The 13,548-nt window shown below is 49.4% G+C and overlaps 1 protein-coding gene across 3 annotated transcripts in view; it reads right to left on the reverse strand.

The window, feature by feature from the left end:
* ACKR2 (atypical chemokine receptor 2) overlaps positions 1-13,548 on the reverse strand; it is a 39,030-nt gene that overhangs the window by 3,593 nt on the left and 21,889 nt on the right. The window contains exons 1-2 of one of the 3 annotated variants that reach the window (XM_019727523.3): positions 11,803-12,274; positions 3,118-3,231 (exon numbers count right to left, since the gene is read on the reverse strand). The gene's annotated coding sequence lies outside the window, so the exon portion shown is untranslated. Of the gene's footprint in view, positions 1-3,117; positions 3,235-11,802; positions 12,275-13,548 lie in introns of those variants that run through there. The other 2 variants (XM_019727520.3, XM_019727519.3) reach the window with 2 other exon arrangements.

Below are 13,548 nucleotides of genomic sequence, written 5' to 3' on the forward strand. Positions count from 1 at the left end.
AGACTGGGCAGCTTAAGTTGGGGCCAGGCTCTGTTCCTGACTGGCCTCAGGAGCTTGACCCTAATGTCTTCTTTTCCCGGTCCTCCATTCCACTCTTGTGCATCTGGGGTCTCCTCTGTCTGAGCCCCTCCATTTCTGGGGCAGCCGTAAGAACACCCAACACACATGGGCTGGTGTGGGAGTCTGTGAGCTGCTGGGGTTGGGAGGAAAGAAATGCTCGTCTGGACCTGGGCCTGATTAAGGTTTACTGGTAAGGAGTTGCCACTAATTAAACACCAGCAATTCTGGTCTGTCAGCATTGCATTTGATCCTGACCTGGTTTCACAAAATCCTTGACTTTTGCTTTAACAAACAACCCAGTCTGATGACTGCATTGATCAGAGCAAGATATCAGGGTCAGCAAGCCCAGGTTGGACCCTGTCACCTTTACATCGTTCCCTCCACCTGGACACTCTGTCACCTTTCCTCTCAGGTCCTCTGGCCTCCTGATCTTTCACTCTGGGCATCTCTCCAGGTCCTGATCTCTGAGGCCACCGGCCCCTCCCATCACTTTCACCCATAGTACCAACAATGACAACAGCCACCAGCACCCCCACGTGCACAGGACAATTGGCCAGGCAGCTGCATAGCCACGGTGGTAGTCCTATAAGGCAAACCAGCAAAAACCTGCCAGGCCCATTTGACCCAGGGGCAAAGTCACTTTTTCACAATCACATGGAAAGTCACTGGCTGCGCTGCATCTGAACCCTGGGTCTTCAGACTCCAGGAACAGTGCTTTGTTCCCAGTCCCATCTCATCCTTGGCTTCTGTGCTGACACCTCCCGCAGTTACTTAAAGGGGCCACCTGAGAGGGGTGTGATTTGGGCTCAGAAGGTCTTAGTGGCCCAGGATACTGCCCTCATTGGCTGGTCTAGCCGCTGCAGATTCCCATTAGTTCCTCCTTGTAAAACACAGTCTCCCTGTGGTTAGCAGATAATGGCCTCGCAAAAATATCCACACCCTAATCCCTGAAACCTATGAATATGTCACTTTATATGTCAAAGGGATTTCACAGAGGTTTACGGTTAAGGATCTTGAGATGGGGAGGATATCCTGGATGACCCAGGTGGGCCTAATGTAATCACAAGCGTCCTTATCAGGAGGAGGCAGGAGTGTCTGAATCAGAGAAGACGTGATAATGGAAACAAAAGTCAGAGTAATGCAGTTACAGGACAATGAGTGCAGGCATTCTCTAGCGGCTTCAAGAGGCGAGAAACAGATTCTCCCCTGACCCTCCTGAAGGAACGCATCCCTGCTGGCCCGTTTTAGACTTCTCTCTAGAACACGAAGATAATAAATTTGTGTTGTTATAAGCCACAGATTTGTGGTATTTGACACAGTGCCAACAGGTAATATACTTCCTGTGACCCTGGGTGCCCTCAAAACCTCAGGCTGAGGGAGCAGGAGTGCAGCACGTCTACCTTCCTCAACTTATAGGAGGGGAAACTGAGGCTCAAAGACGGGGAAACCTTGTGCAAAGCATACAGTGAGGAGTCAGTGGTTGTACTGAGTCATGAACCTCATTTTCGTGGCGGCCCTTCAGGTCTGTTACCCCATCCCTAACGGTCCCTCTAGCCTGTTCTGTTTCTCCTTATTGCCTGAATTCATTTCGTTTATCTAGCAACACTTTGAGAGGAATGAATGGGGTTATTCCTAGCCTAGTATGAATCAGCAGGTGGTAAGGCAACCCCAGACAAAGCTCTGCAAAGGAACTTTTGGGGAATCCAGAGAACTATATAGAGGCTAGAGAGGCAGGCTTTAAAATGGAGGGATGTCAAGGGCCAGGTCAGCCGGGATTCCCCTACAGTGAAGCCCAGGGCACAATGGCAAACCACAGCTCATCCATAGGGCAGTTACATCATCCTGGTGGTGACTTCCCAAGGCTGCTTACCTAGGCTGGCTCCAGCTTTGACTTAGCAAGAATCTCTGGCTGAAGAGTAATGTCTCCTCCTGAGGATCCAGGGCTCACCTCCCAAGGCCTCTCACAGAAGTCTCAGTTGAGGCAATGAGAGGATATGGCTACGTCCATCTAGACAGGCAGGCAGCCATGTTAGCTGAGCTCCTTCTATGAGCTGAACACTCATGTACAATTTTCTCATTTAATCCTCACCATACTCTGGGAAGCAGTACTATTATGATCCCATTTTCCAGATGAGGAAACTGAGGCTTGGAGACGTGAAGCCCAGTTGTCCACAGCTTCACATTAGCAAATGACAGCCAGGATTGGATGGCTCTAACAACACAATGTAGAACTGGTGACCCTTTCTCCCCAGCTCCCCTTCTCAACATGGACCAAACTTGAGTCTAAAAGATGAGCCTCTGATAGTGGGACTTCCGGCCTCAGCAACAAGTGGCAGGGAAGATTCAAAGTCAGTCATGAGCTGGAGCCAGCGCCTACAAGCTTGTGGAGCCAGTTGTGCAATCTCTGGGAGGCATTCGGCAAACAGTCATGGAGGTAACGAATTCAGAGATGTGTAGTTGGTAGCTTGAGATTGGTCATGGTGGGAATGTTTACACCATAGCAAATGGTACAAACTAGAGCCCCCTCCTTCCTGGGTGTGCCCCCCAACCCCCTACCACTGACAGCTGGTTGTTAAACCTATACCTCTATAACCCTGATCAGTGCCTCGTGGAGCTTGACCAAACCCTGACTGTCTTGCTGTCTCCCTGTCTGTGTCTCCCACCACCTTCCCCCTTTCACCTTCCACATCAATCCCACAGCCGCCCTCCTCCCCAGCCAAGAGCCCTTGAGGACAGGGTCACGTGCAGGTTCCCTCTCAGGTGTCCATGGTACTCCCATGCTGGTGTGCTGCCAACAGTGTAGCTGAGACCAGTGAACAAATAAACAAGATCAACTGTGACTCCAAGAGGCCACACTAGCTTTCAAAATATAAAACCAAGAATAACATTTGAGGTCACTTCTAGCGGACAATCATTGCTGGCTTCCTTACAACTTAACAATCATATCCTGTAAAATGTAACCTACACCGCCCCCTCCCAGAAGCCTGCCCAGGCCACTGGCCTGGTGCAACCCCTCTCCCAGCCCGGCAAGCACTCACAGCAGGGAGTGGTCCTTACCTTCAGTGGTCACCTCCTGGAAATAGAGTCACCTCGTGATAACCCACTTGCCTCCTGTGCCACACTGATGTTTTCCCAGACGTTGTGATTACAGTGCTAAGGTCCAGCTGCCAGCTGCTTGAAAAAGTTAAATATTGAGAGTCATGGTTGGCAGAAAGAAAAGCAGATTTATTCATAATGCCGACATTCTGGGAGAGCGGTGGACTCCTGTGCAAAGGCCATCTGCCCGTTCCTAGAATGGGCGGAAGGTTTTATAGGCACATAAGAACAAAGGAAAGGGGGAGTCGGTGAGGCAGGTCCCACGGCTGACGTGCTTCCTGGGGTCTGGTCTGTTTTAAGATAATGTTATCTCCAGACTGGCCATTGCAGCCTGAGGTTTTATGTGTTGCCAGTAAATTCCAGTGTCCTGGTGCCTGAGGAGTAAGTTGCCCTTTTCAGAGTAGGATTCTGTGGATTAAACAGATTAACCAAGTCTGTGTAGCCTAAGGAAAGAGAACAAAACAGAGTTCTTAAGTCAGTCAGTGAGGGGAGAAACAGAGAAAACAGCTGAATATCAGGGTGGATCAAACTGACAAGTGGTTAGACAGAAAGCTACTGTGTCCCTGGAAAATAAGACCTAGCCAGACAATCAGCTCTAATGCATCTTTTGGAGCAAAAATTAATATAATCCAAAAGACGCATTAGAGCTGATTGGCTAGGTCTTATTTTTGGGGAAATATGGTATGTAGTAAGTTAAACTGCAAACTAGCTAAGTCTAATCACATTATTGATTTACCGAATTTCACCCTTACTTTCCCCCGTCATATGTTCATTTCGTTTCTATAAAATCAGTAAGGTTAGAGAGAAACAAAACAACTGTAGTATTTAAGACAATTTTTAAATTCAGGGAGACGGGTGATGACCACTCTTGCTACTTCCTGCTGACAGTGGGCGCCCGAGTTCTTTGCTGTTCAGTTAAGGTGGGGGAGGGGGACATGGAGGAACCACATGAGAACAAACTTGGTCAAGCGGCTGCTGGATGACCATCTGTGGATGAAAACTGCTGTGTCCCAGATGATACAAACTGTCTGTTTGAAGAGGAGCGTTAGGTCTTCAACTGACTCAGAGGAACAGGGGCGACAGGCTTCCTTTCTGGGGAGTCCTGCGGAGACTTGAATGAAACAGGTTTGATTCGAGGGAAGTGGACCCAACCAATGACCCTCTGAAGCCCGACAACCGTTGGGGTGCTTGAGAAGAACTGTAAAGGGTCCCTTGCATTTAGGAGCTAACTGGTCTGTCAGAGACCCCCTCCCGCTCTGGGCTTCTAATAGTCCTTGGTCCCCTGGCTTTCCAGGGGTTATAATGTCTGGAGGGGTCGGTCTGGGGGAGGTACCGGTCCCCCATATTTCCTAAGTGCCTGTTGAGCCTCTCCCACATTAACAATATAGGAAATAACAGAATTGAGGTCAGAATCCAAAGCAATGGGCAGCAATTAGAGCCAGGGCTTAGTGTCTCCTGACAAAACTTTTCCAGAGTCCTTCTGAAGTCTGATGTGCTCGTTTTACACTTCCTCTAAGGTATAGGCTAATGGAAGGAAGCTAAGCGTAATGTTTTCCCTATCCTGACTGAATAGTATAATGATTCTGGCCCACTGTTACATCCCAGATAAAGAGGTTCCGATCCTAGAGAAGGCCAGGAAATTTGTTTAAATGTCTTTAACAACTGAGATAAGGAAAACGAGGAAAGAAACAGTGAGACTGTAGATGAGGCCAGAGGCAGGCGAGATTTGGGGCTGCAGTTCATAGGCAGGCCAAGTCCAAGGCCACTTCGGAGTCAGCCCGGCAGCTTCAGAAGAGAACAAAGAGTCTGCTTTGGATGTGGAAGCCCAGACCACTGGAGTAAGGAGTGTCCTCAGCCTCCAAAGCAGCCGTGCCCCCTGTGCAAACTACAAGGGCACTGAAAGAGGGACTGTCCTCTGCTCTGAGGGGAGTGGGGACCAACTCCTTCCCCACAAATGCTGTGATTGACTGCCCAGTGGCTCCTCAGAAGAAAAGAGGCCGTTCTCATCACAGGGGAGGCACTGCGGGTGACCCTGATGTGGCAGGTGTTATGACGAGCGGGGAAAAGAAGGAGGGACACATGCTAGAGTGGGGCTAATTAATGTATTTATTTAATATCTAATCAATTTATTTAGCAATATGCAGTAGGAAAAGACAAAAGCAATTAATAGAATGTCCTAATGACAGAAAAGCAAAGGTGGTTAAGACTAAACTATACACATTGATAACAATGTCATGTGAAAGGAGTATATTGTAAGTTTAAGAGATCCCAACACATGTTTACTATTGATCAAAAATCACTTTGCTATATACACAAATAACATCAGTAAGGAGTATCCAAAAGCAGTAATAAGCTTTATAGGATAGTAACTATTACAGTAGATGCCAAAAGCTCACCAAACTGGCGGGGGCGGGGCGGGGGGAACAGCACTGGAAAAGTCATAAATCAAAACCTTGCCAGGTGTGTAGCTGAGAGAAACTCAGGCGTCTCCCACACCACTGTTTGCTATTTCCCAAGAATGCTGCTGATGTTGGTGTTGTTGTTGTTGGAAGTAGGAAGTCTTCTGATACTGCAAGCTGCAAGCTGCATACAAATTCCCAAAGATGCTAGAATGATGACAATTCACCAACAAAAGAAGTCTCTACTGTCCATTGAGGCAAGTTCCGATCTCTTACTCCAAAACAACCCAATCCTGAAAAGTAGTCCTGAAACAGCAAATCTTCTGAACAGCAATCTCTTGAAACAGCAATCAGTCAATCTCAATCCACCTAAGGTCTATCTTATATATCTTTTTAGATATACCCCAGAGCCAAGCTTTGTGTTCTACCACCCCTCTCAAGGAATAGCCAGTTCCGGGAGGGTCCGGCAGTCAATTTAAAAAAAGAAAAAGAAAATGTATTACTTATCCGGCTGAAGGGCTAGTTCATCCGGACAAGCAATATCTACTGTTCCTGCTTGGGACCATCAGCCCAAGGTCTTCCAAAGCCTGGCAACGTGCCTGTCACGTCGTCCTGATATAACTTAGCTACTTCACTTCATCTGCCGATGTGGACAAAACAAGACAGAACAAAGAGGGACTTCTCTCAACCCCTGATCAAGAATTTCTTTAACCCTAAGCTAACCAGCACCTCACAGCACAGAAAGAACAGCAAACATTAGCTCATATCTCCCCTGCTCGGGAGGATGAGACCAAAGGGGGAATTTACTCAACCCCTGATCACAGTACAGAAATCACCTCACATACAAGAACAGACAAAAGCTAATAGACAAAAGTTCACATCAACCAATGAAGGCGAATTTTCTTCAACCTCTTCCCTATACGCAGGTAAGCCTCTTAATTTCCTGATTGATTGTAGGAGTCATTTATTCTGTCTGGACTGCTCACTCTGGACCTGTTTCCTCCGAAACCTCCTCGGTGATGTAAATAAAGCTCCTAAATTTGGGCTCATACTCAAGCCTGTGCCTTACCATTGGCGTGTACCTTAGAGGAAGTGTAAAACGAGCACATCAGACTTCAGAAGGACTCTGGAAAAGTTTTGTCAGGAAACACTAAGCCCTGGCTCTAATTGCTGCCCATTGCTTTGGATTCTGACTTCAATTCTGTTATTTCCTATATTGTTAATGTGGGAGAGGCTCAACAGGCACTTAGGAAATATGGGGGACCGGTACCTCCCCCAGACCGACCCCTCCAGACATTATAACCCCTGGAAAGCCAGGGGACCAAGGACTATTAGAAGCCCAGAGCGGGAGGGGGTCTCTGATAGACCAGTTAGCTCCTAAATGCAAGGGACCCTTTACAGTTCTTCCCAAGCACCCCAACGGTTGTCGGGCTTCAGAGGGTCATTGGCTGGGTCCACTTCCCTCGAATCAAACCTGTTTCACTCAAGTCTCCACAGGACTCCCCAGAAAGGAAGCCTGTCGCCCCTGTTCCTCTGAGTCAGTTGAAGACCTAACGCTCCTCTTCAAACAGACAGTTTGTATCATCTGGGACACAGCAGTTTTCATCTACAGATGGTCATCCAGCAGCCGCTTGACCAAGTTTGTTCTCATGTGGTTCCTCCATGTCCCCCTCCCCACCTTAACTGAACAGCAAAGAGCTCGGGCGCCCACTGTCAGCAGGAAGTAGCAAGAGTGGTCATCGCCCGTCTCCCTGAATTTAAAAATTGTCTTAAATACTACAGTTGTTTTGTTTCTCTCTAACCTTACTGATTTTATAGAAACGAAATGAACATATGACGGGGGAAAGTAAGGGTGAAATTCGGTAAATCAATAATGTAATTGGACTTAGCTAGTTTGCAGTTTGACTCACCACATAGCTTTCTGTCTGGCCACTTGCCAGTTTGATCCACCCTGATATTCAGCTGTTTTCTCTGTTTCTCCCCTCACTGACTGACTTAAGAACTCTGTTTTGTTCCCGTTCCTTAGGTTACACCGACTTGGTTAATCCGTTTAATCCACAGAATCCTACCCTGAAAAGGGCAATTTACTCCTCAGGCACCAGGACACTGGAATCTACTGGCGACACATAAAGCCCCAGGCTGCAATGGCCAGTCTGGAGATAACGTTATCTTAAAACAGACCAGACCCCAGGAAGCACGTCAGCCGTGGGACCTGCCTCACCGACTCCCCCTTTCCTTTGTTCTTATGTACCTATAAAACCTTCCGCCCATTCTAGGAATGGGCAGATGGACTTTGCACAGGAGTCCACCGCTCTCCCAGAATGCCGGCATTCTGCACGGTATCAGTTGGAAGTCACCGGCACCGGGCTGGCATCTGAGACGCATTCAACAAGTGAATGGAATTGATCAGCAGTCGCCTTCCTCCCCCGCTTCTCTCATCTCGTTTTTCCTTTGCCTGGTTTTCTGCCTCCCCCACTGGTAGCCAGGGCACAGCTGAGCCCAAACCCCCCCTCCTCCAAGTTGTTTCCTCAGCCCGGGCCAGCTCTGTCCCAGCAGCCTTGACAGCCCATGGCCATGGAGCGTGACTGGCCCAAAGTCTCCACTGTTGGCACTTGAGTCACGTTCAAGTGCCACCTCCAGCTGGTGTAGTCCCCCTGGACTAGGCGTCATGGGATGTGCCTTGTTATCACCCCGAATCCCTCCCTCAGGAGGCTCCCTTGACTGCTGTGGCGGGGACCTGGCTCAGCTTGGGATGGGTCCCCCTCTGCCTATAATTCTCACATCCCAGCCCAGCTGGAAAAGTTGAGGCAAAAGTTGTGAAGTGACTCACTCCAACCACAGTCCCCAGCTGTGGAAAGCGCTCTGGAGTGAGGGCACACATGGCAGACAACCTGCCTTTGGGAGAACTGGTAATAGTGTTGGGACCTCTATTTCCTCCTCCTGATTTTGGGAAAACACCAGATATTAAACTGTGTATATAACAATAAAATCCACCACCACAGCAACAATAATAATAATACCCACCACTTACAAAGCACTTACTAGGGGCCTGACTCTGGTCTCAGCACTTTACATGTATCAATTCATTTCATCCTTGTAATAACACTCTGAGGCTGAGGCAGGTACTATTATTATCTCTATTTTACATATGAGGAAACTGAGTCACAGAGAGCCTAAGGAACTTGCCCAAGGCCACACAGCTAATAAGTAGCAGAGCTGGGTTTTGAACCAGGCCCAGAGTCTGGCCTAGCTCACTAACACACAGGGTGAAGGGTGGGGACAGAGATGGAGAAGTGACAGGAGACCGGCTGCCATCGCTCAGGATGCCTGAAGGGAAGGCTGATTGGGAGGCTGATGGTGTGTGAATGGAACACAGGAAAAGGAACTGAGAGCCACACGAGAAAGACACAGGTAAAGCAGTGCAGCGCCACAGGAATGGCATGCGGGGACAGAACTCATGAATGACTAACTCAGGGGGCAGAAGTCACATCTCCACTTCACCGCTCAGTTTGCAACGACCTTGGGCTTAAACCTGCAGGCCCTGCCAGCCCCAAGACAAAGTCAGGGCTTCCATCCTGGAGCCCTTGACTTCCACGAGCCTGTTCTCTCATCCATAAAATAAATAGCACTTCCAGTGAAGGCTTTGGTGAGGATGAAATCGGGTGCAGTCATTATAACAGCTAACACCATGGATCCCTGACGGTGTGCTGGCTAGGACACCGGGGCGGAGGCTTTACACACATTAACCTATTTATCCTCACATCTACCTTGCACATGTCAAATACTATTATTTGCCCTGTTTTATAGCTGAGGACACTGAGGCACAGAGAGGTTAAGGAACTGGCCCAATGTCACAGAGCAAGTGAGGAGTAGAGCCAGCAACTGAAAGCCAGAGTCCATGATCTTAAACACTAAGTTACATCACCTCTCAAAGAAAATAACAAGCCAGTTATGGTCCCCCTCTGCCAAGCTTGATATGTATTAATGTCCTTATTGCTCACAACAACCTTAGGAGACAAGCACTACTGTTATTCCCATTTTACAAATGAGGAACTGAGGCTCAGAAAGGGGGAGTAACGTGCCCAAGGACACACAGCAAATGGACTGCAGGATTGGAAATCCAGTCCCTGCCTTCGGCTCCAGACCCTGAGTTCTGAACCACACCCTGGGAGCTGAGCCCTTTCCTCTGACTCACAGGACACACTGCTGCCCTTTGCATGGTGCCCCATGGGAAGCATCTCATTTGGGTTCATTGTGATGCATAAAACCCAATGAAAACAATAGTAACCAGTCCTGACATTTACAGGAGGCACTGGGTCCTGCCCATACTTCCTGAGGCTCTTTTATATGCCAGTCCTTGAAAGTCCTCCTGGCTTCCTTTTGGAGAGGCAGCAGATGTCACCTCCTTGGTTTCACAGGAAGCCCAGGGCTATACCACAAGCGAGGCAGAGCTGACCCCAGAGCCCTGACCACTGAGTCCCGGACCACTGCACACAATACTCTCTCTTTCTCTACTTTTTTTTTTACCCCTTTCTTCTGGCTGAGGCAGTCGGTCACCAGTCGTCGGTCGGGTGCTCACAGAAGCTCATGGCAGCTCTCGCTGGCTGCCGGCCACTCACGCTGGCTGCCAGCCACTCATGGTGGCAGCACCGCAGCCCGCAGCAGCACACAGCAGCACACGCCAACCTCCAGCTGCTCACGGCAGCCCAGCTCCAGGGAGAGCTGTTGTTCACAATCTTAGCTGTACAGGGTACAGCTCACTGGCCCATGTGGGAATCAAACCTGCGACCTCAGCGTTAGGAGCACGGCGCTCCAACCACCTGAGCCATCAGGCTGGTCCCACTTTCTCTACTTTTTTAACATGTATTTTTCCTGATCACAACAGTAACATATGCTTAATAAAAAGTGGGCAAATACAAGAAAAAAAATAGAAAAGAGGCTAAAAGAAAAAAATGCCCCATAATCCTTCCCCTACCCCTAAATAACCCTTGGGAACATCTCGGTGCTTCTTGACTGTTTTCATGCCCAGAGCCCCTTCTGCTACACCAAACCTCCTGGATTTGTAGAATCACAGAGTCTGACCACAGAGCATGGCCTTGTCCAGCCTCCAGCAGGGCAGGGTCCCCTGGAAGCCTCCTGGCTGACATGCCACCTCTTGCTCCCTGGAGATGTGAGGCCCACCTGCTCCCCACACTCCCTGGGCCCTCACATTACTCATTGTTTTCCTGGCTCCTATCGGAAAATGGGGATGTCTGTGACGTTGAGAGTCACAAGGCAGCCCCTCCCCTCAAGGCATATTTTGGTTAATGAACACTAAGCCGTTTTAGAGCGGGACCCTTCAAGAGGCTGCCGCCACCAAAGAAAGTGTGATTTGTCACATCTTTCCTGAATTATTCCTGCTTTTTTCCTTTTTGGCCTGTGGCTGTTGCCTGAAATTCCACCACTAGAGCTCTTTGCATTGTGGTTTCATTGCTATGCTGGTTCAAAATCAAATACCACCACCACCACCCCGGCACCCCGGGGAGGGTGGTACACTCAGCGTGGTACAGTGTGGAAGAATAGACAGAACAGATTGGTCTGCTCCTTAATGGCAGAGTAACCCTGGGAAAATTACTTAACCTCTCTGAGCTTTAGTTTTCTCACCTATAAAATGCCTCCTTCGTGGAGTTTTTATAATAATTAAATGAGTGCCTGGCCTATAACTATTGGTTCTCTTCCAGGCCCTAAAATGACACTTGGCTCAGGCTGGGATGGATGTGGGGGAATCCTGGAAGAGTTTGGGGGCAGAAGGAGGGGGCTGAGAACTCGGGGGAGATGGTAACAAGAGAGGATGGGGGGCACAAAGAGAGTGTGGAATTGTGCAAAAGAAGAACACAGAGCTGGGGAACCTCAGTTCTGGAAAGGGGGACCTTTAAAGACCATCTCCCATCATAGTACAGCTGAGGAAACTGAGGCCCAGAAAAGAAAAGAAATGGCTGAGGTCACCCAGTCATATCTGTTACCAACTCTCAGGGATTTTCAGAATCCACAAAGCAGACTCTCAAGGCTGGAGTCAAGTGGGGAAGGGACCGGCAGACCACCTTATACCCAACAACAGTTGTTGTAGAGAGAAATCTCCACACTGACCCATTAGCACCTCCCTCTCCCCACACCTGTCCCCTCTCTAGGCCCCTGGATCCTGGATCCCTCCCTGTAGTCCCTGAGCAGACCCCTCCCCACTCCTGCCCAGACAGTGGCCACAACCTACCAGAGCCAGACCCATTTGCGGGGGGTGACCACCCAGTGTGCAGGAGAGCAGCCGCGCCTGGGTCCTTCCTCCTCAGGGAAGTGCCGAGGGAGCGATTCTCTTTATAAGCACTTCCCCTCTCTGGACAGCGTCCTACACACATCCGGTTTAAGGCTGAAAAGTAACCCCTCTGCATGTGCCCCCAACTAACCTCAGCTGCACAGCCACAAGACGTCGCCCTCATTGAAAATGAGTCAAGCTCAAATGACCACCCTCTACCCAGCAAGGAGCACCCCCACCCAAAATAGTGTAATTACTCGGAAAAACATGTGGTGTCCCAACCACACCTCTGGAACGATTTCCCAGCAGTTGGACCAAGGCACTGACAGCCAGCCCACTCCAGCCATCCAGGCCCTCGCTCACCCTATGCAGGCAGCCTCCTCAGCCTCCAGCTGCACCAATCCTGGACGTCTCTCCAGCAAGCTCCCTCCGCAGCCCTCCTTTGCTGACTGACCACCGTAACTCCCTTCAAGCAGTGCGGTGTCTGCTTCACCCACAGTGTGTCAGCAATCTTCTCATCTCCTACACTTTCTAAACCATCTTCCCTCTCCCACTTCTCCCCCTGCCATCTCCATCACGGCGTGTATCTCTGCAGGGCACCTGCCTATTCACTTGTCTGCTCTCCGATTGGGTCAGGAGCTCCCAGGGCAAGGACCCTACCTGATCATCAGCTTGAGCCCAGGGCTGGACAAGAGCAGAGACTGAATGGACAAAGGTATGTGTGTGACACACTGCCTGCCTTATGCTGGGAAGCATGAGGGTACCATTCCACCAGGACAGCACCTGTGGCCAGGGTGAACGTCTCAGCCACCTTCACCTGCAGCCACACCAGCAGCCTGACACACAGCAGTGATTGGTGAACGCCCATTGCCTCTACCTGAATCACACAGTTATCAAATAATGCCAAGTGGTTACAGGTACTGGCATTGGGTACCGAGCCTGAATCTGGCTCTATGTGCACCTGCTCTGTGACCTAGAGATGGCGGCTTTACCTCTCTGAGCTTTGGTTTTCAGATTGTATTGGGGGTGGTGATGGTGCCTCCCTCAGACAGGCATGATGAGAATTGCATGCTCCTGGACAGGTGGACATGGACTTAGACATATGCTTTTCTCTGGGGTCCACAGGCCACCCAGAGTGGAGGCCACAACTGTGATGGGTTCTCATTCCAACAGAGAAGAGGAGGGGACCTTCCAAGTGAGTGGGTCTCCAAATCTCTCTAGTCCAAATGCTATATTACCAGTAGGGAGAAGAAGGCCCAGGGAGCTGCCCAACAAAAGCCCCAGAGTCCTGGGTCCATCCTGGGGAACAGCTAAGTTCTGGAACCTGGGCTCCTTCCTCATCCCTTCCCCCTTTTAAAAACTTTTTTATTTTAAAATAATTCTTAGACTTGCAGAACTAGTACCCAGAATTCCTGTATACCTGGAGCCAGCTTCCCCTAAGGCTAACATCTTACAAACAACAGTGCAACGATGTGAGCCAGGAAATCAACACTGACACAATACTATTAACTTGTGTACACATCTCATTCAAAAGTCATAAATAGTCCCGCTTATGTCCAGGATCTGAAGCAGAATCCCTCATTGCATTTGGTTGTTGGGTCTCCTTACTCTCTCCAATCAGGGATAGTTCTTCAGTCTTGTTCTCTTTCATGACCTTGACAGTTTTGAAGAGAACTATATAGCGTGTCCCCAAATTTTGGTTTGATG

Source organism: Rhinolophus sinicus, chromosome 5 (assembly GCF_057876585.1).
Source record: "Rhinolophus sinicus isolate RSI-liver-muscle chromosome 5, RSI-T2T, whole genome shotgun sequence".
NCBI classification, from domain to species: Eukaryota; Metazoa; Chordata; class Mammalia; order Chiroptera; family Rhinolophidae; genus Rhinolophus; species Rhinolophus sinicus.